Genomic DNA, 26,443 nt, shown 5'->3' on the forward strand with positions numbered 1-26,443 from the left:
GCTGCAAATTAGGGGGGGTGGGGGGGGGTGGGCTCCCTCTGGGAATCCTACCCCCCCAGGGAAAGTGCATGCGCAATACATAGCCTCTCCTCTCCCGGTGTAGTGAACGCCGCGTGGTCACTGTCTGGCTATGCCTGGCAGATGGTCACTGCAATGGCCTCTCCTGCATTACTGCATCCGTAGCAACACCTTCTCGCTGGTCCCCCCCCGTTTTCACAGAGTTTGCTACGTCATGGTGCGACCGAATTGTCCGGCGGTATAACCGGATGGGCAGGCTGGGCCCACCAACCTCGTCAGCCTAAGAGAAGGAAAACTCTAACATCAAACCCGGGCAGATAGAGCTCGTTAATGTAACACCTACCACCTGGAGGACTCACTGCCGGCGTCCCGGCTTACTGGGCCATGGCAGATGACCCCCAGGTGAAAGGGTGGAGCCAGTACCGCGCACACTGCGCTTCACCTAAAAAATTCCTCTGAAAGCAAGGCTGCGTTCTCGCGCCAACTCTCTTTACGATCTTCTTTAGCATGATGCTTCAAAGAGCCGCAGTAGATCTAGATGAGGACGATGGTGTCTACATCCGCTATCGCACCGATGGCAGCCTGTTCAACCTGAGGCGACTAAAGGCACACTCCAAGACAATGGAAAAACTCATCCGAGAGCTACTGTTTGCTGATGATGCTGCACCACCAGCCTGCACCCCAGGAAGATTATCACCCTCCCTGCATCACTGTGGGTGAATCAGTTCTGAAGACAGTCCAGCAGTTCAGCTACCTGGGGTGCATCATCTCCTCAGATGCCAAGATCGACAAGGAGATTGACAACAGGCTGGCAAAGGCAAACCGTGCATTTGGCCGACTGCACAAAAGAGTGTGGAGCAACAAGCATCTGAAAAAAGGCACAAAGATCAATGTTTACAAAGCGGTTGTGACGACAACCCTCATCTATGGCTCCGAATCGTGGGTTTTATACCGTCATCACCTGCGACTCCTTGAGCGCTTTCATCAGCGCTGCCTCCGCACCATCCTCAACATCCACTGGAGTGACTTTGTGACCAACACTGAAGTCCTCAAGCGGGCAGAGGTTACCAGCATCGAGGCACTGCTGTTGAAGACGCAGCTGCGCTGGGCAGGGCATATTTCAAGGATGGAAAACCACCGCCTTCCCAAGATTGCCCTGTATGGCGAACTCTCCACCGGCCATCGAAATAGAGGGGCACCAAAGAAGAGGTACAAGGACTCCTTGAAGAAATCCCTTAGCACCTGTCACATCAACCATCACCAGTGGTCTGACCTAGCCTCAGATCGCAAAGCATGGAGGCACACCATCCACCAGGCTGTCTCTTCCTTTGAGAACGCACGCATAGCTGGTCTTGAGGACAAAAGGAGATTGAGGAAGAATCGCACTGCTACAGCACCAACCCTAAATCAGACCTTTCCCTGCAGCCGCTGTGGCCGGACCTGCCTGTCCCACATTGGTCTTGTCAGCCACCAGCGAGCCTGCAGCAAACGTGGACTATTGCACCCTTCTTAAATCTTCGTTCGCGAAGCCAAGCCGAGAGAGAGAGAGAGCTGCAAATTAGCAACATCCCTCAAAATGGTGTTAGTACAGCTCATCCCTTTCACTTTCTGTAAGGCATCTCTTAAGAAGACCTTTCGTTTCATAAAAATCTTTCTGACTGTAGTCCGGTAGTGCCTTTGGGAGCTCTGACTCTCCCCCCGAAACTCTTGTCAGCCTTAAGGTGCGGATGGATCTCGCGCTTTTTTTTTGCTGCAAACAACATGGCTCCCCTCTGAAACGGTAAAGGGCTTTGCCCGCAATTCTTGTCAAATACTAGTTATTCTACCATCTCCCCTCCCCTCAAATACGCCTTGGCTTTAAAAAAGAAAAGGAAAGAAAAAATATTGTAAGAGGCAGTGTGCCAATTCAGACAGGCTGTGGAAAAGGTCCAGGAGGTAGTGGTTTGTATGTAGAAGGTCCCGGAATGTTTCTCCAGAAAAAGGCTCTCGGGTTCTAGGAAAGGCTTTCCTAGAGAGCCAGTTTGGTGTAGTGGTGAAATGCGCGGACTCTTCATCTGGGAGAACGGGGTTTGATTCCTCCTCCACTTGCAGCTGCAGGAATGGCCTTGAGTCAGCCATAGCTCTCGCAGGAGTTGTCCTTGGAAGGGCAGATTCTGGGAGAGCTCTCTCAGCCCCACCCACCTCACAGGGTGTCTGTTGTGGGGGAGGAAGGGAAAGGAGATTGTAGGCCGCTTTCAGCCTCTGTCCTTGAAAGGGCAGCTTCTGGGAGAGCTCTCTCAGCCCCACCCACCTCACAGGGTGTCTATTGTAGGGGAGGAAGGGAAAGGAGATTGTAGGCTGCTCTGAGCCTCTGTCCTTGAAAGGGCAGCTTCTGGGAGAGCTCTCAGCCCCACCCACCTCACAGGGTGTCTGTTGTGGGGGAGGAAGGGAAAGGAGATTGTAGGTCGCTCTGAGCCTCTGTCCTTCAAAGCGCAGCTTCTGGGGGAGCTCTCTCAGCCCCATCCACCTCACAGGGTGTCTCTTGTGGGGGAGGAAGGGAAAAGAGATTGTGAGCCACTCTTGAGATTCAGAGTGGAGGGTGGGATATAAATCCAATTTCTTCTCCTCCTCCTCCTTTTCCTCCTCCTCCTCTCCCCCGGCCCCTTCTGACCCCTTGAGGTTGTGGGAGGCATGATACCTGAGATGCCCCACCTGAACCTGGAGGGCTGGTTAAATCATCATTATCTTCATCGTCCTCTTCTCACGGACATCGCGTGGGTGTTGACGGCACCTTGGCTTCCTGTAGAGTGGCTGCATTTTTTTTTAAATAGCAGGAAGCGCGGAAGAGGAATAATGACACTCTCTTGCTGCTTGGAGCTATCCGCTTTCGTTTTATGACAGCTTTAGGAAATGTCTGGCTTTCTCCGCTGTCTCCAGGAGCGTGTCCATGTCCCCCAGCTGTTTTGAAACAGGATCTCGAGATTGATTTCTGCTTTTGTGCTGCAACTTGCTGACTTGTAGCAGCATTTGGCTGGGTAATGCCATGCAGCTATCCTGGGGAATGTCTGGGGAAGTTTATGGGCTAATATGGGCCGCCCTGAGCCCGCTTCGGTGGGGTAGGGCGGGATATAAATCAAATCAAATAAATAAATAATAAAATAATATATTTCCTTAGGAATTAAAAGGAGGCTTGGGGCATTTGACTACCCAAAGCGGATTTCTTCAAGTGTTTTTAACACGTTAACCTTATTAAAAGAACAAAAAAATGTTCCAATCGACAGGTTTGGTTCCTGTGCTTATTGCAACAACCAGTTAGTTGTAAAACGATAAAACCGACCTTTTAAAAATAAATGTAAAACGTTGTGCATTTTAACAATGAGGGCCAGTTTGGTGTAGTGGCTAAGTGTGTGGACTCTTATCTTGGAGAACTGGGTTTGATTCCCCACTCCTCCACTTGCAGCTGCTGGAATGGCTTTGGGTTGGCCATAGCTCTCGCAGAGCTGTCCTTGAAAGGGCAGCTTCTGGGAGAGCTCTCTCAGCCCCACCTCCCTCACAGGGTGTCTGTTGTGGGGAGGGGAGGTAAAGGATTCCCCACTCCGCCACTTGCAGCTGCTGGAATGGCCTTGGGTCAGCCATAGCTCTCGCAGAGCTGTCCTTGAAAGGGCAGCTTCTGGGAGAGCTCTCTCAACCCCACCTCCCTCACAGGGTGTCTGTTGTGGGGGGTGGGGAGGTAAAGGATTCCCCACTCCTCCACTTGCAGCTGCTGGAATGGTTCAAGCGGGGGGGCCGTGTTGGTCTGCAGCAACAGAACAAAGCAGTAGACAAGTGCCACTTTCAAGACCAACTAAGTTTTATTCAGAATGTAAGCTTTCGTATGCTCTAAGCAGACTTCATCAGATAAAACTGGAATGGTGAGTCATCTTTTAAATACAGAGGAAGTGGGCAGCAGAGTCATGGGAATGTTTTTAGCAAATTAAAAGAATCACAAATTGGGGTCTGTGTTTGTTTGTTACTATTGTCAACTGGGCTGCAGCAACAGTGGAGGGTGATAAAAAGCAGACGTGTCATAGGTGTGAAGGGCCATAAATCTGGGTGCCATTCTGGCATCCTTAGTTGTGGGTTTAAATGGGGGGCATTAGTATCTCAAGAGGTTATAACGTCATTATAGTTTGCCATTAGGAAAAAAGAATACATTAAAATATAGTGGAAGATGGGTTAGTATCAGTATCCCTATTTGAGTATGTCAATACAAAACTCCAAAATTTTCTAATACACTGTTCTAAAAAAGAAATACATTCTAGTTTGCCATTAGAAAAAAAGGTACCTTAAAATATAGTGGGAGGTGGGTTAGTGTATGTAATGAGATAAGAAGAAGAAGAATTGCAGATTTATACCCCAGCCATCTCTCTGAATCAGAGCCTCAGAGCGGCTTACAATCTCCTATGTCTTCTCCCCCCACAACAGACACCCTGTGAAGTGAGTGGGACTGAGAGGGCTCTCACAGCAGCTGCCCTTTCAAGGACAACTCCTGCGAGAGCTATGGCTAAACCAAGGCCATTCCAGCAGGTGCAACTAGAGGAGTGGGGAATCAAACCCGGTTCTCCCGGATAAGAGTCCACACACTTAACCACTACACCAAACTGGCTCTCACATAAAAAGCCCATATCCCTTATTTGAGTATATCAATAAAAACAAAAACATTATTCTGAAACACTGTTCTAAAAGAGAAATGCATTGGAAAACTGTGGATGTATAGTTATACTTGGTGACAGTTGGTTTAGCATCTGTAATGAGATAAAAAACCAATATCCCTGTTCAGTCCTGGGGAGGTGTTTGTCCCAAGTTTCAGAACAATAATTGTAAATGCTGGCATGGCCTTGGGTCAGCCATAACTCTTACAGAGTTGCCCTTGAAATAGCAGCTGCTGTGAGAGCCCTCTCAGCCCCACCCACCTCACAGGGTGTCTGTTGTGGGGGGAGAAGATATAGGCGATTGTAAGCTGCTCTGAGTCTCTGATTCAGAGAGAAGGGCGGGGTATGAATCTGCAGTTTTCTTAAGTAAGTTTTTATAGAAGAATTCAAGTTTTCACGGCTGGTAACATCATTAGGGTTTGTAGAATCTTTCGGGATGAAGTGCGTGTTCTACTGGAGAAAGTTTTCCTTCCAGACGTTTCGTTCTCAGCTGCGGAGAACATCCTTGCCCTTTCATCACACCCCCTCCAGCAAATTCCACAGAACAATCAGCACAGTCAACAACCATCTTCCTTATCTTCAAACCCCTTCCAACCTTCCCAGCAATTAACACAGAACAATGGTCACATTCAACAGCCAGTGTCCTTATCACTACCCTTCCAGGAAGCCCCGCCAAACAATGGGCACATCCACAAACCAATTGCCCTTTCATCACACCCCCTCCAGCCTACAAATAGCAGCTGCAACGCCACTGAGGATGTTATCCGCAGCTGAGAACGAAACGTCTGGAAGGAAAACTTTCTCCAGTAGAACACGGCACTTGATCCCGAAAGATTCTACAAACCCTAAGTTTTTATAGATGTGACTGAAAAACTGATTGGTAACTTCCCGTCAACACTTTAAAACAAGGGTGTCAAACTCATTTGTTATGAGGGAGGAATCTGACATAAATGCAACCTTCTCAGGCCAGGCCATGTCTATCATAAAACGTAATGTCAGGTGGAGGAGATATAAACACCGACAAACATAATTAAAGGGGTTTGGGGGGGGGACTTAAAATAAGACATGCTTAAAAGATTAGCACTGTTGCAATATTTTGGTCTTAAAGGTGCTTTGTATCTCTCCTGTGTGCTCGAGGGAACTGGACAAAGGAAGCTCTGACCCTTTCCCTCCCTTCCCAGGGGATGAGGGGGAGGAGCCTCAGCCAATAGAAGGAAGAGAGGCTTGGCTCCGTAGCTCTGCTGTGCGATTGAGAGAGCCTGGCAAAGCAAGCTCTCCCCAAGGGAGGAGCCTCAGAAAATGGAGAAAGCAGCTTTGCTCTGTAGCTCTTTTGTGATTTTTAGGTCTTTTGTAGCTCTTTTGTAGCTCTTTTGTGACAAAGCAAGCCATGATGCAGAAGGAAGCAAGAAACAGGGAGAAGGAAGCAGATTTGTTCATGGGCCTGATAGGAGCCCTCTGGGGCGTTCAGGGACAAAAAAAATCTATTGTCCATCCCTGGACCAAAGGAGGCTAGGTTGCAGCTGACGTGAGCTAGGGCCTTCTCAGTGGCAGCACCAGAATTGTGGAATGCTCTCCCGGAGGCCATAAGGGCCCTGCGGGATCTCTCTACTTTCTGCAGGGCCTGTAAGACCGAACTGTTTCGACAGGCCTTCGAGATCTAACGGGGAGAGAGCTGCCACCCTACATCATTATAGAGTTCCATGATCGCCACTTATATTATATTGTAGTGATACAGCGCCATGAAATGAAATGTTTTTAAAATAATTTTAAACCGTAGCTATTTTTTATTGGTTTAATTTGTAAAAATGAATGTTGTTAGCCGCCCTGAGTCCGCTTGTGGAGAGGGCGGGATAGAAAAGTAATAAATAATAAATAAATAAATAAGTAGGAGCCCTCTGGGGGCCCAGTCTGGCCCCCGGGCCACATGTTTGACACCCCTGCTTAAAAATGAAACTCGAGCAAGAAAACAAAGCAAAGTAACAGCAACGATTTTTTTTTTTTAAAGCCACTTTAAAGGCTGATCTCAAAATGAAAATGTAAAAGGTAAGTGGTCATCTGTACAGTGACTGTTTTGGCTTCATGGAATATTATGGACTACAGAGAAATGATAAGAGGTGGGCGGATCAAGTTCTCACCCCAGTTTTAGGCACTGGATCGAGCTAGCGACTGGGGCAGCTTTCCGGTGAAAGCAGGAAGAGGGGACGCTAGGGTTGCCAAGTCCTATTCAAGAAATATATGGGGACTTTGGGGGTGGAGCCAGGAGACATTAGGGGTGGAGCCAAGAGCAAGGCTGTGACAAGCATCATTGAACTCCAAAGGGAGTTCTGGCCACCTTTTCAATGCCTTCCTTCCATAGGAAATAATGAAGGATAGGGGCACTTTCTTCTGGGGCTCATAGAATTGGCCCCCCTGGTCCAATCTTTTTGAAACTTGGGGGGAATTTTGGGGAGAGACACTAGATGCTGTACTAAAAATTTGGTGCCTCTACCCCAAAAAACAGCCCCCCCAGATACCCACGGATCAATTCTCCATGATTTGCTATGGGAATCAATCTCCATAGGGAATAATAGAGTCAGCAGACATTTCTCTACCCTCCCCCCGCTTTCTGACGACCCTGAAGCGGGGGGGGGGGGGGCAGTCTCCAAACCGGGGGATCCCCTGCCCCCACCTGGGGATTGGCAACCCTAGGGGACGCTGTGGACTGTTGATCCTTTCGGTCTCTCATTAGAAAGGCCTCTCGCGCCTGTTCTTGACATATAACAATTTTATGCTCTTCATTTTGAAACCTTGTTTTCCGTCATAGTGATGTGAAAGCCTCATTTCCCACCTTGAACACTCTTCCCCCCCCACCCCAGTTTTCCGACAGAAAACCTGGAAAATTTGGGAGAACAGTGTTTGTTTGTGGGGGGGGGGGTGGGGGGGGAGGACCTCCCTGTAATTTTTTAGCATGAACGAAGTGCTTCTTCAGAGGAAGCTTTTCACTCGTTAAATGTACAGCGTGGAAAAAATGTTTGTCCCTTTCCGGTTTTTCCTGTGGGAAATTTGGGGGGAGCACTGAAAAAGACATCTCTAAAGCCATGCGCGTGTTTCAGATGCACTTAGTATGACGACGTCTGAGAGCGTTCTCGATTTTTTTCCACGGAGACAGCTTCGGAATTTCTGGAAATTTTACATTTTTCTGTTCTGTTGCTCCCGTGTGGATTGTGGGACAGGTATGTGCAAGCCCCGTGTGCAGCTGGTCGCTTTCCAGGAACTTTAAGATCCTGCCTTTTAGTTTGGAATTGGTAATTAAGGATGAATTATCTGGTAGATTTGCCCTCAGTATTTTTTTCCCCTGCCATTTTAGCTCCGAGGACTGCGCATTGCAGGGTTCCTACCACAGAACAATTTCTCCTTGCATGCATCCAAACTGTAATAATTGCTATTAGGGTTTGTAGAATCTTTCGGGCTCAAGTGCCGTGTTCTACTGGAGAAAGTTTTCCTTCCAGACGTTTCGTTCTCAGCTGCGGAGAACATCCTCAGTGGCGTTGCAGCCGGAGCAGGCGCTCTGACCTTCTTGGCTGCTGTGCATTGAGTGGGGCCAGGGCTGCTGGAGAGCTGCTATTTCTAGGCTGGAGGGGGTGTGGTTGTGGATGTGCCCATTGTTTGGTGGGGCTTCCTGGAAACTCTATAAAGGACACAGACAAACACAATTAAATATATATGTTTTAAAAAACTTAAAACATGCTTAAAACCTTAGCACTCATTGGTCTTAAAGGTGCTTTCTGTAGAGCTCTCCCATGGGATCCAGGGAACTGAGCAAAGGAAGCTGTGGATCTTTCCTTCCTTCCCCAGGGGATGGGGGGGAGCCTCAGCCAATAGAAGGGAGAGAGGCTTGGCTCAGTAGCTCTGCTGTGCGATTGAGAGAGCCTGGAAAAACAAGCTCTGACTTCCCCCTCAAGGGAGGAGCTTCTGCCAATGGAGAAAATAGAGCTTTTGCTCTGTAGCTCCTGTGCGATTGAGCAAGCCTGGCAAAGCGAGCTGTGATGCAGAAGGAAGCAAGAGAGAGGGAGAAGGAAGCAGATGACAGCCAGTTGCTTGGGGGCCTGATAGGAGCCCTCTGGGGGCCTGATAGGAGCCCTCTGGGGGCCTGATTCGGGCCCTAGGCTGCATGATTGACATTCCTGCTGTATGGTGTGAGCCCAATTTTAACCATAGAGTTTGTGCCGAAAGCAGAGACCAGTTTTGCCCAGACCTTTAGTCCTGGTTTAACTCCGTCCCCAAACTGACAGAATCAGAGAAACCAACTCTATGACTCTGTGATTCTATGAATGTCACCTTGGGGACAGGGCTAAACCAGGATTAAAAGTCTAGTGCGAAATTGGTCAGAGAGTCAGCCCCAACGTCACCAACACAATGATGTCACTTATGTGTGATGTCATCGTGGCAGGGATATCCATGCCCACTCCTCAGATCCCCCCCCCCCCCACTGGCATGGCAAGATGGAAGAGGGGAAAACAGTGGCTACTCTAGATAAGACGGAAGAGGGGGAAACAGTGGCTACTCTAGATAAGACGGAAGAGGGGGAAACAGTGGCTACTCTACATAAGACAGAAGAGGGGAAAACAGTGGCTACTCCAGATAAGACGGAAGAGGGGAAAACAGTGGCTACTCTAGATAAGATGGAAGAGGGGAAAACAGTGGCTACTCTAGATAAGACGGAAGAGGAGGAAACAGTGGCTACTCTAGATAAGACGGAAGGGGGGAGAACCGTGGCTACTCTAGATAAGACGGAAGAGGGGGAAACAGTGGCTACTCTAGATAAGACGGAAGAGGGGGAAACAGTGGCTACTCTACATAAGACAGAAGAGGAGGAAACAGTGGCTACTCTAGATAAGACGGAAGGGGGGAGAACCGTGGCTACTCTAGATAAGACGGAAGAGGGGGAAACAGTGGCTACTCTAGATAAGACGGAAGAGGGGGAAACAGTGGCTACTCTACATAAGACAGAAGAGGGGAAAACAGTGGCTACTCCAGATAAGACGGAAGAGGGGAAAACAGTGGCTACTCTAGATAAGATGGAAGAGGGGAAAACAGTGGCTACTCTAGATAAGACGGAAGAGGAGGAAACAGTGGCTACTCTAGATAAGACGGAAGGGGGGAGAACCGTGGCTACTCTAGATAAGACGGAAGAGGGGAAAACAGTGGCTACTCTAGATAAGACGGAAAAGGTGAAAACAGTGGCTACTCTAGATAAGACGGAAGAGGAGGAAACAGTGGCTACTGTAGATAAGACGGAAGGGGGGAGAACCGTGGCTACTCTAGATAAGACGGAAGAGGGGGAAACAGTGGCTACTCTAGATAAGACGGAAGGGGGGAGAACCGTGGCTACTCTAGATAAGACGGAAGAGGGGGAAACAGTGGCTACTCTAGATAAGACGGAAGAGGGGGAAACAGTGGCTACTCTAGATAAGACGGAAGGGGGGAGAACCGTGGCTACTCTAGATAAGACGGAAGAGGGGGAAACAGTGGCTACTCTAGATAAGACGGAAGAGGGGGAAACAGTGGCTACTCTACATAAGACAGAAGAGGGGAAAACAGTGGCTACTCTAGATAAAAAGGAAGAGGGGAAAACAGTGGCTACTCTACATAAGACGGAAGAGGGGAGAACAGTGGCTACTCTATATAAGATGGAAGTGGGGAAAACAATGTTGTCGGCTTCTTTGGGTTCCCATTGTGACGAAGAAGTTAGTTTATAAATAGATACACACTGGCTTTTAATGTAGTTTTTTATATAAACTATCATACAAGATGAGCCCTGTGGCGCAGAGTGGAAAAGCTGCAGTCGGAGCCCTCTGCTCATGTCCTGAGTTCAATCCCAGCGAAAGCTGGTTCAGGTAGCTGGCTCGAGGTTGGCTCAGTCTTCCATCTTTCCGAGGTCGGTCAAATGAGTACCCAGCTTGCTGGGGGGGGGGGAAGTGGAGATAACTAGGAAAGGCAATGACAAACCACCCTGTAACAAAAAGTCTGAGTTCAATCCCAGCGGAAGCTGGTTCAGGTAGCCGGTTTGAGGTTGACTCAGCCTTCCATCCTTCCGAGGTTGGTCAGATGAGTCCCCATCTTGAGGGGAGGAAGTGTAGAGGACTGGGAAAGGCAATGGCAAACCACCCCGTGAAAAGTCTGCCGTGACAACGTTGTAAAAGTAACGTCACCCCAGAGTCGGAAAACGACTGGTGCTTGCACAGGGGACTAACTTTTTTTCATACAAGAAATGGCCTGAATGGCTCACCTGGTGGGTCAGTGCCCTGTCAGCCTAGGGAATGGATGCTGACGGTAACTAGGATGACGTTGGGGAGAAGCAGCTGGGATGGGTGTGCCAGGTATAAAAGCTGTGGATGTCTGTGGGAGGGGAGGGGAGGGTCTGTGGCTCGGAATGAAGAGTGTCTCCTCAGCACGCAGAAGGTCCCAGGTTCAATCCCCGGCATCCCCAGTTAAAAAAAGATCTGGCTTGCAGTAGGTGATGTGATAGCCTGGAGAACTGCTGTCTGAGACCCTGGAGAACTGCTGCCAGTCTGAGTAGACAAGGCTGACCTTGATGGGCCAAAGCTCTGATTCAGGTAAGACGTTTTCTCCTGATGTGAAGAAGAAAAAGGGTAGGTTGTTACACTCCACTTTCCTCTAACTTCAGGAGTCTCGTAAGAATATAAGAGAAGCCCTGTTGGATCAGACCAATGGCCCATCCAGTCCAACACTCTGTGTCACACAGTGGCCAAAAAACCCCAAATGCCATCAAGAGGTCCACCACTGGGGCCAGGACACTAGAAGCCCTCCCACTGTGCCCCCCCCAGGCACCAAGAATACAGAGCATCACTGACTCAGACATAAGAATATAAGAGAAGCCATGTTGGATCAGACCAGTGGCCCATCCAGTCCAACACTCTGTCATACAGTGGCCAAAAAAACCAGGTGCCATCAAGAGGCCCACCTGTGGGGCCAGGACACTAGAAGCCCTCCCACTTGAAAAGCCCTGCTGGATCAGACCAGGGAGGGTCCATCTAGTCCAGCCTCCTGTCTCACGCCGTGGCCAAGCAGTTCCTCTGGAGGGCCAACAACAGGGCAGAGAGGCTGAGGCGTTCCCCTGAGAAGAACCTCAGAAGAGCCCTGCTGGGTCAGACCAGGGAGGGTCCATCTAGTCCAGCCTCCTGTCTCACACAGTGGCCAGCCAGTTCCTCTGGAGGGCCAACAACAGGGCAGAGAGGCCAAGGCCTTCCCCTGAGAAGAACCTCAGATGAGTCCTGCTGGGTCAGACTAGTGAATGTCCATCTAGTCCAGCCTCCTGTCTCACACAGGGGCCAGCCAGTTCCTCTGGAGGGCCAACAACAGGGCAGAGAGGCTGAGGCCTTCCCCTGAGAAGAACCTCAGATGAGTCCTGCTGGGTCAGACTAGTGAATGTCCATCTAGTCCAGCCTCCTGTCTCACACAGGGGCCAGCCAGTTCCTCTGGAGGGCCAACAACAGGGCAGAGAGGCTGAGGCCTTCCCCTGAGAAGAACCTCAGAAGAGCCCTGCTGGGTCAGACCTTGGAGGGTCCATCTGGTCCAGCCTCCTGTCTCACACAGTGGCCAGCCAGTTCCTCTGGAATGCCAGCAATAGGGCAGAGAGGCTGAGGCGTTCTCCTGAGAAGAACCTCAGAGGAGCCCTGCTGGGTCAGACCAGGGAGGGTCCATCTAGTCGAGCCTCTTGTCTCACACAGTGGCTAACTGGTTACCATGAAGGGCCAACGACAGGGCACAGAGTCTGAGGCCTTCTCTTGACAAAAACATAAGAAGAGGCCTGCTGGATCAGACTAATGGTCCATCTAGTCCACCATCTTGTCTCGCACAATGGCCACTGGAAAATCAGGGACCACAGTGGTTTAAAAATAAGATCAAGAGAAACCACACCGTTAGAAAAACAACACATGTATGTGCTATATCAGGGGTAGCCAAACTGTGGCTTGGGAGGCACATGTTTAGATAAAAATCTGGAGCACAGGTCCATCAGTGGCTATTAGCCACAGTGTGTGTGTATATATAAAATTTTTTGCCACTGTGTGACACAGAGTGTTGGACTGGAGGGGCCACTGGCCTGATCCAACAGGGCTTCTCTTACGTTCTTATGTGACACAGAGTGTTGGACTGGAGGGGCCACTGGCCTGATCCAACAGGGCTTCTCTTATGTTCTTATGTGACACAGAGTGTTGGACTGGATGGGCCATTGGCCTGATCCAACAGGGCTTCTCTTATGTTCTTATGTGACACAGAGTGTTGGACTGGAGGGGCCTCTGGCCTGATCCAACAGGGCTTCTCTTATGCTCTTATGTGACACAGAGTGTTGGACTGGAGGGGCCACTGGCCTGATCCAACAGGGCTTCTCTTATGTTCTTATGTGACACAGAGTGTTGGACTGGATGGGCCATTGGCCTGATCCAACAGGGCTTCTCTTATGTTCTTATGTGACACAGAGTGTTGGACTGGAGGGGCACTGGCCTGATCCAACAGGGCTTCTCTTATGTTCTTATGTGACACAGAGTGTTGGACTGGAGGGGCCACTGGCCTGATCCAACAGGACTTCTCTTATGTTCTTATGTGACACAGAGTGTTGGACTGGATGGGCCATTGGCCTGATCCAACAGGGCTTCTCTTATGTTCTTATGTGACACAGAGTGTTGGACTGGATGGGCCATTGGCCTGATCCAACAGGGCTTCTCTTATGTTCTTATGTGACACAGAGTGTTGGACTGGAGGGGCCTCTGGCCTGATCCAACAGGGCTTCTCTTATGTTCTTATGTGACACAGAGTGTTGGACTGGAGGGGCCACTGGCCTGATCCCACAGGACTTCTCTTATGTTCTTATGTGACACAGAGTGTTGGACTGGATGGGCCATTGGCCTGATCCAACAGGGCTTCTCTTATGTTCTTATGTGACACAGAGTGTTGGACTGGATGGGCCACTGGCCTGATCCAACAGGGCTTCTCTTATGTTCTTATGTGACACAGAGTGTTGGACTGGAGGGGCTACTGGCCTGATCCAACAGGGCTTCTCTTATGTTCTTATGTGACACAGAGTGTTGGACTGGAGGGGCCACTGGCCTGATCCAACAGGGCTTCTCTTATGTTCTTATGTGACACAGAGTGTTGGACTGGAGGGCCCACTGGCCTGATCCAACAGGACTTCTCTTATGTTCTTATGTGACACAGAGTGTTGGACTGGATGGGCCATTGGCCTGATCCAACAGGGCTTCTCTTATGTTCTTATGTGACACAGAGTGTTGGACTGGATGGGCCATTGGCCTGATCCAACAGGGCTTCTCTTATGTTCTTATGTGACACAGAGTGTTGGACTGGATGGGCCATTGGCCTGATCCAACAGGGCTTCTCTTATGTTCTTATGTGACACAGAGTGTTGGACTGGATGGGCTATTAGCCTGATCCAACAGGGCTTCTCTTATGTTCTAATGTGACACAGAGTGTTGGACTGGAGGGGCCACTGTCCTGATCCAACAGGGCTTCTCTTATGTTCTTATGTGGCTCTTTCACACACATTGTGCGGCTCCCAAAGCCCCCACCACCCCCAGCCAGCTTGGAGAAGGCATTTCTCTCTTTAAATCACTTCTCTAAGCCAAGCCAACCAGTGGCTTCGAGAATGCATTTAAAGTTGCTTTCTTTCCACCTCTCCCTCCCCATCTATTTCTTCCCTCCCTTCCTTCCTCCCTTCCATCCATCCAATTTGGTGTAGTGGTTAAGTGTGCAGACTCTTATCTGGGAGAACCGGGTTTGATTCCCCACTCCTCCACTTGCACCTGCTGGAATGGCCTTGGGTCAGCCAGAGCTCTGGCAGAGGTTGTCCTTGAAAGGGCAGCTGCTGTGAGAGCCCTCTCAGCCCCACCCACCTCACAGAGTGTCTGTTGTGGAGGGGGAGGTAAAGGAGATTGTGACCCGCTTTGAGACTCTTCAGAGTGGGGGGCGGGATATAAATCCAGTATTTTCATCTACCTCACAGGGGGAAGGTATTGGGGGGGGGGGGAAGGTATATATGGATAATACCTGAAGGTCTGAGCTTTGAGCTGCAAATTATTATCTTGAAATGTAAATGGATTAAATTCACCACAAAAAAGAAAGGCAACGTTTCATTGGGTTAAAAAGCAAAATTATAATATAGTTTGTTTACAAGAAGTGCATATCAAACAAAAGGATTACAAATTTTTATGGAATAAACAACTGGGACTAGAATTTTATTCATTGGCTGAACAGAAAAAAAGGGGAGTGATTTTCTATCTTAAACAAGAATTGCAGCTGAAATTAGTGTTTAAAGATAAAGATGGAAAATTTGTAGCGGTAGAAATAATATTAAATGAAAAAAAAATGTTATTGGGACAGTATGCACCAAATGATGCAAAGGATGCTTTTTAAAAAGACATTATACAACAATTTGATGAACTGACTTATGACCAAGTTTTGATAATGGGGGACTTTAATGGAACAATTAAGAACGCACTGGATAGGTCGGTGGGGGGGCGGAGTAATAAGGAAGGAAAATTGCCAAAGTCTTTTTTTGAATTGATCAAACAAGAAAATTTGGAGGATATATATGGAGGAAATTTAATCCTGAAGTGTGGGACTATACCATTTTTTCGGCAAGACATAAAACTTTTCCCAGAATTGACATGTTGTGGGGCACTAAAGACTTCGGCCTTATAACAAAGAAAATAGAGATTTTATCTAAAATTGGGGCTGACCATTACCCAATAATGTGGATTACAAAATTGTCTAAGAAGTTGAGAAGATGGAGATTGAATGAAGATTTACTACAGAATAAAGAAATAGTGACATCTCTAGAAAATGAAACTAAAGTTTTCTTCCAAATAAACGATAAAGAGGATATAGACTTTCAGACGGTCTGGGATGCTTATAAAGCAGTAATGAGAGGAATATGGATTACATTGAATAACAAAGAAGAGGGCAAAAGACAAACAGATGTTGGACATTCAAAATGAAATAAAGAAAAAAGAAGGGGAACTGAGAAAAAGGCCAGGGAAAAGGAAAATTATAAGGGAGATTACAATATTACGAATGCAAATGAGACATTTGTTAAATAAAGAACTGGAATGGAATCTGAAAAGATTGCAGCAGAAATCTTTCGAGGGAGCAAACAATCCCGGAAAATATTTGGCCTGGCAACTGAAGAAAAAGAGAAAGTAAAATTATTAATAAAATTGTGGTGGATGGAAGAGAGGTGGTAGATCAAGAAGGAATAAAAAGAGAATTCTTTAAGTATTATGCCAAGTTATTTAAAGGTGTTAAAATAAGGAAAGAAAAGATGGATGAGTACTTACAAAAGATAAAAATAGCACCCTTAGCAGAAAATATGTGAAAAGTTTTGGATGATCCAATTGAAAAAATAGAAATTGAAGCAGCAATTAATGCAATGAAAAATGGAAAAGCACCTGGGCCAGATGGATATACAGCTAAATTTTTTTAAACCCTCAAAGAGGAGTTAATCCTGAAACTTCAGAAATTGATGAATATAAGAAGAAATAGGAAAACACCAAATATGTGGAAGGAAGCTGTTTTTTTGTTGATTCCAAAGGAAGACAGAGATGTTACGAACATAAAAAATTATAGACCAATTTCATTATTAAATAATGACTATAAAATATATACAAGAATCTTGGCAGAATGGTTTAAACAATATTTGATACATTTTATAAAGAAAGACCAAGCGGGGTTTCTTCCCAAAAGGCAAATAAGAGACAATATCAGAATTGTTGTAAATATTGTAGAATATGAAAGACATCCAGAAAAGGAAGTAGCATTATTCTTTGCGGATGCAGAGAAAGCATTTGACAATTTAACTTGGGATTTTATGTTTGCAGTAATGGAGCAAATGGAGCTGGGAGAAAGCTTTATAAGAATGATAAAAGCAATATATACTGAACAACCTGCAAGGCTATGTATAAATGCTGATCTTACAGAAGACATGATAATCAGTAAAGGTACAAGACAAGGTTGTCCACTTTCCCCACTGTTGTTTATAATGACTCTTGAAATATTACTGATGCAAATTCAAGAAGATAAAGAAATAGAAGGATTAAAAGTAAACGCATTTACTTACAAATACAGAGCATTTGCAGATGATATAATGTTTATAAATGAAAACCCCATACAAGTCACACCTTTAGCCAAAATACAAGAATATGAGGAGTTGTCGGGACTATGTATTAATAAAGAAAAATCAAAACTTCCATGTAAAAATATGCAAATAAATAAGCAACAAGAATTGCAGAGACACGGGCTGTGAAGTTACCTCCAAGGTAAAATATTTGGGTGTGGAGATAACAATGAAGAATATTGATTTGTTCAAAAATAATTAAGAGAAGCTATGGCGTAAAATGGATGAAGATATGTTAAAGTGGAATAAACTTAATTTGTCACTGTTGGGTAGAATAGCCGCAATTAAAATGAATATTCTACCAAGAATAATGTATTTGTTTCAAACTATTCCGATTGTGAAAGACAGTAAACAATTTAATAGATGGCAAAGAAAAAATGCAGAGTTTGTGTGGGCGGGGAAGAAACCAAGAATTAAAATGAAAATTTTAACAGATGCAAAAGAGAGAGGCGGATTTCAATTATCAGACTTAAAATTATATCATGAAGCAGTTTGCTTAGTATGGATAAAAGAATGGATAATGTTGTTAAACAAAAAACTCTTAGCGTTGGAAGGTCATGGAAATAAATTTGGCTGGCATGCTTATATGTATTATGGGGGGAAAAAGATAGACGGCTTTTTGTCTCACCATTATATAATAAACAGCTTGCTAAATACATGGATGAAATATAAGAAATATGAAGATGAGGGAAAACTGTTATGGATAGTGCCAGCAGAAGTGATAAAAATATCAGCTGAGACGGGTGAAGAAAAGTGGTTGTCATATAATCAACTATTAAAAATACAAAGTAAAAACTGCTGAAGAGCTGAATAATAAATATGATTGGTTTCAAATGCAACAAATAAAGAGCTTGGTGGAGAATGACATTAAAACTGAAGGAATAAGAAAAGAGGAAACAGAAATGGAAAAAGTTCTGCTTGAAGACAACGAAAATTTAATTTCAAAATTATATAAATTACTTTTAAAATGGTCTACGGAAAATGAAGTAGTGAAATCTCAAATGATTAAGTGGGCAATTAATGTAAATCTCTCTCTCTCGGCTTGACTTCGCGAACGAAGGTTTAAGAAGGGTGCAGTAGTCCACGTCTGCTGCAGGCTCGCTGGTGGCTGACAAGACCAATGCGGGACAGGCAGATCCGGCCACAGCACCTCCAGTTAAAAAGGGTCAAGTAGGAGGTGATGGGAAAGACCGCAGCCTGAGATGCTGGAGAGCCACTGCTAGTCTGAGTAGACAAGACTGACTGTGATGGACCATAAGGCAGCTTCATGTGTGTGTTCACATGTGTTCCCCCTCCCTCCCTTTTTGAACATATGAACATATGCAGCTGCCTTCTACTGAATCAGATTCCCCTCGGTCCATCAAAGGCAGTATTATCTGCTCAAACTGGCAGCGGCTTTCCAGAGTCTCAAGCTGAGGTTCTTCACGCCTACTTGCCTGGACCCTTTTTAGTTGGAGATGCTGCAGATTGAACCTGGGACCTTCTGCTTCCCAAGCAGATGCTCTACCACTGAGCCACAGCTAATGGCTCTCCAGCTGAGGTTATTCACGCCTATTTGCCTGGACCCTTTTGATTTGGAGATGCCGGGGATTGAACCTGGGAACTTCTGCTTCCCACTGAGCCACAGCCCCATTCATGGCTCTCCAGGGTCTCCAGATGAAATTATTCACGCCTACTTGCCTGGACCCTTCTTAGTTGGAGATACCGCAGATTGAACCTGGGACCTTCTGCTTACCAAGCAAATGCTCTGCCACTGAGCCACGGCCCCATTCATGGCTCTCCAGGGTCTCAAGCTGAGTTTTTTCATGCCGACTTGCCTGTACCCTTTTGAGTTGGAGATGCCGGGGATTGAACCTGGGACCTTATGCTTACCAAGCAGATGCTCTGCCACTGAGCCACAGCCCCATTTAGGGCTCTCCAGGGTCTCCAGCTGAGGTTTTTCACGCCTATTTTCCTGGACCCTTTTTAGTTGGAGATGCCGGAGATTGAACCTGGGACCTTCTGCTTCCCAAGCAGATGCTCTACCACTGAGCCACAGCCCCATTCATGGCTCTCCAGGATCTCCAGCTGAGGTTTTTCACACCTACTTGCCTGGACCCTTTTTAGTTGGAGATGCCGGGGATTGAACCTGGGACCTTCTGCTTCCCAAGCAGATGCTCTGCCACTGAGCCACAGCCCCATTCATGGCTCTCCAGGATCTCCAGCTGAGGTTATTCATGCCTACTTGCCTGGACCCTTTTTAGTTGGAGATGCCGGGGCTTGAACCTGGGACCTTCTGCTTCCCAAGCAGATGCTCTGCCACTGAGCCACAGCCCCATTTAGGGCTCTCCAGGGTCTCCAGCTGAGGTTTTTCACGCCTATTTTCCTGGACCCTTTTTAGTTGGAGATGCCGGAGATTGAACCTGGGACCTTCTGCTTCCCAAGCAGATGCTCTACCACTGAGCCACAGCCCCATTCATGGCTCTCCAGGATCTCCAGCTGAGGTTTTTCACACCTACTTGCCTGGACCCTTTTTAGTTGGAGATGCCGGGGATTGAACCTGGGACCTTCTGCTTCCCAAGCAGATGCTCTGCCACTGAGCCACAGCCCCATTCATGGCTCTCCAGGATCTCCAGCTGAGGTTATTCATGCCTACTTGCCTGGACCCTTTTTAGTTGGAGATGCCGGGGCTTGAACCTGGGACCTTCTGCTTCCCAAGCAGATGCTCTGCCACTGAGCCACAGCCCCATTTAGGGCTCTCCAGGGTCTCCAGCTGAGGTTTTTCACGCCTATTTTCCTGGACCCTTTTTAGTTGGAGATGCCGGAGATTGAACCTGGGACCTTCTGCTTCCCAAGCAGATGCTCTACCACTGAGCCACAGCCCCATTCATGGCTCTCCAGGATCTCCAGCTGAGGTTTTTCACACCTACTTGCCTGGACCCTTTTTAGTTGGAGATGCCGGGGATTGAACCTGGGACCTTCTGCTTCCCAAGCAGATGCTCTGCCACTGAGCCACAGCCCCATTCATGGCTCTCCAGGATCTCCAGCTGAGGTTATTCATGCCTACTTGCCTGGACCCTTTTTAGTTGGAGATGCCGGGGCTTGAACCTGGGACCTTCTGCTTCCCAAGCAGATGCTCTGCCACTGAGCCACAGCCCCATTTAGGGCTCTCCAGGGTCTCCAGCTGAGGTTTTTCACGCCTATTTTCCTGGACCCTTTTTAGTTGGAGATGCCGGAGATTGAACCTGGGACCTTCTGCTTCCCAAGCAGATGCTCTACCACTGAGCCACAGCCCCATTCATGGCTCTCCAGGATCTCCAGCTGAGGTTTTTCACACCTACTTGCCTGGACCCTTTTTAGTTGGAGATGCCGGGGCTTGAACCTGGGACCTTCTGCTTCCCAAGCAGATGCTCTACCACTGAGCCACCGTCCCTCCCTTTCCGGTGATGGAAGCAGATGCATCAAGAAAGGTGGGCTGTCAGATTAAATAAATAACTCCTGCAGTTAAGTGGCAGCTCTCCTGCTGCTCGTCTGGTGGAAATGTGAGCTTCCCAGACAGCCTTGCGCAAATATGCAGTCCTCACAGTGAATAGACCGACCTGGCGGCTTGTAGGGACACGTTGCATGTCGAGCATTATGGAATTGCTCTTCCCTGCATCACCGTAGGGCTGCCAGAGGGCAATAAAGATATCTGGTTGGCTTTGAGGTTAGTGGCGCTGCAGCACTGTACTCTGGACCCTTTGGCCATGTGGCATGCCTGTTTGTTTACTTTCTTTCTATCTATATCCCTCCGGCCTTCCTGCTGTGGACCCAAAGCAGTTTACATCCACCTTGCCTCTCTTCTGTTTTATCCTCACGACGACCCTGTGAGGAAGGTTAGGTCAGAAGCCTGTGACTAACCCAAGGGCGCCCAGTGAGCTTCCGTGGCAGAGGGAGGGATTTGAACTTGGGTCTCCCAGGTCATGCCCTGGGTGCGTTCACACACACTCAATAACGTGCCCTGCAACTGGATTTTTACTGTGTAAGAATAGCAAAATCCACTTGCAAACATTTGCCGTGTGAAAGCGCCCGCTGACTATCTAACCCCGGGGGTGTCAAACATGTGGCCCGGCGGTCGAATCAGGCTCCTGGAGGGCTCCTATCAGGCCCCCGAGCAACTGGTTGTCATCTGCTTCCTTCTCCCTCTCTCTTGCTTCCTTCTGCATCATAGCTTGCTTTGCCAGGCTTGCTCAATCACACAGGAGCTACAGAGCAAAGTCTCTATTTTCTCCACTGGCTTCCCTTGGGGAAGGTGGGTTGGGAAAGCTTGCTTTGCCAGGCTCTCTCAATTGCACAGCAGAGCGACTGAGCCAAGCCTCTCTTCCTTCAATCAGCTGAGGCTCCTTCCCCTCCTGGTCCCCTAGGGAAGGAAGGAAAGAGCCAAAGCTTCCTTTGCCCAGTTCCCTGGATCCCATGGGAGAAATGCAAAGAAAGCACCTTTAAGACCAACGAGTGCTAATATTTTAGCCCGACGCGACAAGGTCTCATTTCTGTCAGTTCCGGCCCTCATAACAAATGAGGGACATTCCTGCTCTAACCGCTATCCCATGCTGGAGTCTAATTCAACCCATAGCAGGATAGGCTGGGACAGGGTTATGGTTATTTCTCTAAGAGCCAGTTTGGTGTAGTGGTGAAGTGCGCGGACTCCTACCTGGGAGAAGCAGGTTTGATTCCCCACTCCTCCACTTGCAGCTGTTGGAATGGCCTTGGGTCAGCCAGAGCTCTCTTATCTGGGAGAACCGGGTTTGATTCCCCACTCCTCCACTTGCAGCTGCTGGAATGGCCTTGGGTCAGCCAGAGCTCTCTTATCTGGGAGAACCGGGTTTGATTCCCCTCTCCTCCACTTGCAGCTGCTGGGATGGCCTTGGGTCAGCCATTGCTCTCACAGAGGTGTCCTCGAAAGGGCAGCTGCTGTGAGTGCCCTCTCAGCCCAACACAACTCACAGGGTGTCTGTTGTGGGAGGAGAAGATATAGGAGATTGTAAGCCGCTCTGAGTCTCTGTTTCAGAGAGAAGGGCAGGGTATGAATCTGCAATTCTTCTCCTCCTCCTCCTCCACTTGCAGCTGCTGGAATGGCCTTGGGTCAGCTATCGCTCTCACAGGTGTCCTTGAAAGGGCAGCTGCCGTGAGAGCCCTCTCAGCCCCACCTACACAGAGTGTCTGTTGTGGGGAAGAGAAGATACAGGAGATTGCGAGCTGATCTAAGTCTCTGATTCAGAGAGAAGGGCGGGGTATAAATCTGCAATTCTTCTCCCACTTGCAGCTGCTGGGATGGCCTTGGGTCAGCCATTGCTCTCACAGAGGTGTCCTCGAAAGGGCAGCTGCTGTGAGAGCCCTCTCAGCCCAACCCAACTCACAGGGTGTCTGTTGTGGGAGGAGAAGATATAGGAGATTGTAAGCCGCTCTGAGTCTCTGATTCAGAGAGAAGGGCAGGGTATAAATCTGCAATTCTTCTTCTTCTCCTCCTTCACTTGTAGCTGCCGGAATGGCCTTGGGTCAGCCAGAGCTCTCACAGAGGTGTCCTCGAAAGGGCGGCCGCTGTGGGAGCCTTCTCAGCCCCACCCACCTCACAGAGTGTCTGTTGTGGGGAGAGAAGATACAGGAGATTGTAAGCCGCTCTGAGTCTCTGATTCAGAGAGAAGGGCGGGGTATAAATCTGCATTTCTTCTCCTCCTCCTCCTCCACTTGCAGTTGCTGCAATGGCCTTGGGTCAGCCAGAGCTCTCACAGAGGTGTCCTCGAAAGGGCATGTGATGATTTAATGACTTCGAAATCTATGTTTAATGTTTTACAAGTAATAATTGAATTTTTAAAGTCCAAAGGAGAATAGATTATGGCTATCTGATTAAATGTGTAATATTGATGATTAAGTAGATAGTATTAAGTAAAGGAATAAGAATAGTAGTTATATTGGAGTTAAGATAAAGTTAAGTGAATGTTAACTTTTAGTTAAGATTCTATATATGGGAATTTTTACTTTTAAAAGGTTTTTAATTTGTTTTGTATACTGGCGGAGGTCACAATTTGGACGGTGGGATGGGTGGGAAAATGTGTAATGTATTGGTGAACTATATTTAGATTCCGATAGAATATTTTTCAATATATTGCAAAATAAAACTTTGTTATACTAAAAAAAAGAAGGGGCAGCTGCTGTGAGAGCCCTCCCAGCCCCACCCACCTCACAGGGTGTCTTTTGAGGGGGAGGAAGGGAAAGGAGATTGTGAGCCGCTCTGAGACTCTCCAGAGTGGAAGGCGAGATATAAATCCAATATCTTCATCTACCTCACAGGGCGTCTGTTGTGGGGGGGGAAGGTAGAGGAGATTGTGAGCCCCTCTGAGACTCGTCAGAGTGGAGGGTGGGATATAAATCCAATATCTTCATCTACCTCACAGGGTGCCTGTTGTGGGGGAGGAAGGTAAAGGAGATTGTGAGCCGCTCTGAGACTCTCCAGAGTGGAAGGCGGGATATAAATCCAATATCTTCATCTACCTCACAGGGCGTCTGTTGTGGGGGGGGGGGAGGTAGAGGAGATTGTGAGCACCTCTGAGACTCGTAAGAGTGGAGGGTGGGATATAAATCCAATATCTTCATCTACCTCACAGGGTGTCTGTTGAGGGGGAGGAAGGTAAAGGAGATTGTGAGCCACTCTGAGACTCTTCGGAGTGGAGGGTGGGATATAAATCCAATATCTTCATCTACCTCACAGGGTGTCTGTTGAGGGGGAGGAAGGTAAAGGAGATTGTGAGCCGCTCTGAGATTCGGAGTGGAGGGTGGGATATAAATCCAATATCTTCATCTACCTCACAGGGTTTCTGTTGTAGGGGAGGAAGGTAAAGGAGATTGTGAGCCACTCTGAGACTCTTCAGAGTGGAGGGTGGGATATAAATCCAATATCTTCATCTACCTCCAGGGTTTCTGTTGTAGGGGAGGAAGGGAAAGGAGATTGTGAGCCGTTCTGAGACTCTTTGGAGTGGAGGGCGGGATATAAATCCAATATCTTCATCTACCTCACAGGGTATCTGTTGTGGGGGGGAAGGGAAAGGAGATTGTGAGCCGCTCTTAGACTCTTCGGAGTGGAGGGCGGGATATAAATCCAATATCTTCATCTACCTCACAGGGTGTCTGTTGAGGGGGAGGAAGGTAAAGGAGATTGTGAGCCGCTCTGAGATTCGGAGTGGAGGGTGGGATATAAATGCAATATCATCATCATCTTCTTCTCTTCCCCCCCCTCCCCAATTAAGGGAGTGGACAGAATATCTGTGGTGCAGGGTGGGAAATTCCCCCCGGGAACCCTGATAGCGGATGGTGGTCTTCTGGAGTCTCATTCATGCAGCGACAACGTACTGTGGAGCAGAGCTGGCAAAGCCCAGTCCTCTTTTGTTCTTCCCTAGCAGAGGAAAAGGGGGTTCGCTCTTCCGCGGAGCCTTGGCACTCGAGCGTTTGCAACCGGACTCGGTCAGCAGCCCTTGTGGGGACCCCCCTCCCCCGGAGGCCGAACCCTCCTGGAGCTGGTTTGTTCTGTCTGAGAGGGCAGCAGGGAGAAGCCAGAGTGGGGCGGCCGTTGCAGGCCCCTGGGGGCTGCTGGGGAAATGGGCCTCTGCCAACAACAGCTGTTTCTAATGAGCTCTTGCAGAGTCTGATTGTGGTAGGCAGGCAGGAGAGGGTTAAAAGACGTGCAGTCCCCTTAAAGGGCCCTCTCTCATATTTCATCCGGGTTTTTCCCCTCTCGGCCTATAGATTCTTTCTGCAGCCGAAAAGTAGTTCTGTTGGTCTTCAGTAAAGCCGATTGGAGTCCGGTAGAGCCTTAAGAGACCAACAAGAGCCTCGGGGTGTAAGGTTTTGAGGGTCAGAGCTCCCTTTTTCAGGTACGCGTGATGGTCTTATTTGTGCTATTTCTAAATGGAGGGAAGAGCATGATTCCTAAAGCCAGGCCTTTTTTTTGAGCAGGAACGCACAGGGACGCAGTTCCGGGCGGCTTGCCATCAGGGGGTGTGGTCTAATATGCAAATGAGTTCCTGCTGGGCTTTCTCTACAAAAAAGGCCTGCGTGAAACAATGGCGACATCAGGGGATGTGGCCTAATATGCAAATGAGTTCCTGTGGGGCTTTTTTTCTTCAAAAAACCTTCTGTCTGAAACAATGGTGGTCAGGGGGTGTGGTCTAATATGCAAATGAGTTCCTGCTGGGCTCTCTAAAAAAAGCCCCACGTGAAACAATGGTGACATCCGGGGGTGTGGCCTGATACGCAAATGAGTTCCTGCTGGGCTCTCTCTACAAAAAAAAGCCCTGCGTGAAACAATGGTGACATCAGGGGATGTGGCCTAATATGCAAATAAGTTCCTGCGGGGCTTTTTCTACAAAAAACCCTCTGTGTGAAACAATGGTGAGGTCAGGGGGTGTGGCCTAATATGCAAACAAGTTCCTGCTGGGCTTTTTCTATTTTTTTTTTAAAGGTAAAGGTAGTCCCCTGTGCGAGCACCAGTTGTTTTCGACTCTGGGGTGACGTTGCTTTTACATTTTCACGGCAGACTTTCTATGGGGTGGTTTGCCCTTGCCTTCCCCAGTCACCTGCTCTTCCCCCCCACAACAAGCTGGGGACTCCTTTGACCGACCTCGGAAGGATGGAAGGCTGAGTCAACCTGGAGCCAGCTACCTGAACCAGCCTCCGCTGGGATCGAACTCAGGTCGTGAGCAGAGGGCTCCTACTGCAGTACTGCAGCTTTACCGCTCTGCACCACGGGGCTCTTCTTAAAAAACAAAACAAAAACCCCTGCCTAAAAACATCTTAAGGACATTTCTCACTGCCAGCAGCAGGGGTGGAATTCTAGCAGGAGCTCCTTTGCGTATTAGGCTACACCCCCCCACACCCGATGTAGCCAATTCTCCAAGAGTTTACAGGGCTCTTTTTTGTAAGCCCTTGGGGGATTGGCTACATCAAGGGTGTGTGGCCTAATATGCAAAGGAGCTCCTCCTAGAATTCCATCTCTGGCCAGCAGCGTACGATGTAAGAAGGCCGTATTTGATGTAATGATATTGTCAGCGTCGTGGGCGAGGAAGCCCTTAGCTCATGTATTGATGTGGGACAGCAAGCTTTTACAGGGTCTGGAACTGCAAAGACCAGAGGTCTTAAATGAGACCGGAGGCTGCGTCGAAAAGCGCAAACGGTCCCTAAAAATCCAGAGAAGCAGTGACTGCGTTTTAGATTCCTTGAAAGTATTCCTCCCCGCCCCCCTTCTGTTCCTTGATTCTGTATCGTTGCAGCCCTTTCTTTGGCATCTGAACATGAGATTATGCAGTGACAAGGCTCTGGATCTCCGTCGCCAGCTGGACTCCCAGCGGCCCACATTTATTGGTTTTATTTACTTTATTCGTTTATACTTCACCTGCGATCCCAAAGCATAAGGGTTGTCAAACTCATTTGTTATGCTGGCCGAATATGACAAATGAGACCTTGTTGGGCTGGGCCATGTCTGGTTGGGCCGGGCCATGTGTGTACCTATTTATAATTAAGTAGCAGAGATGTAAACTTTATAAAGGACACAGACAAACAC

At 48.1% G+C, this 26,443-nt stretch overlaps 1 pseudogene; it reads left to right on the top strand.

The window, feature by feature from the left end:
- The first annotated feature begins 7,791 nt into the window (after positions 1-7,791).
- On the top strand, positions 7,792-9,816 carry LOC132590800 (repetin-like; annotated as a pseudogene).
- The last annotated feature ends 16,627 nt before the right edge of the window (positions 9,817-26,443 follow it).

This window comes from Heteronotia binoei, unplaced genomic scaffold, assembly GCF_032191835.1.
Source record: "Heteronotia binoei isolate CCM8104 ecotype False Entrance Well unplaced genomic scaffold, APGP_CSIRO_Hbin_v1 ptg000795l, whole genome shotgun sequence".
Classification (NCBI taxonomy): domain Eukaryota; kingdom Metazoa; phylum Chordata; class Lepidosauria; order Squamata; family Gekkonidae; genus Heteronotia; species Heteronotia binoei.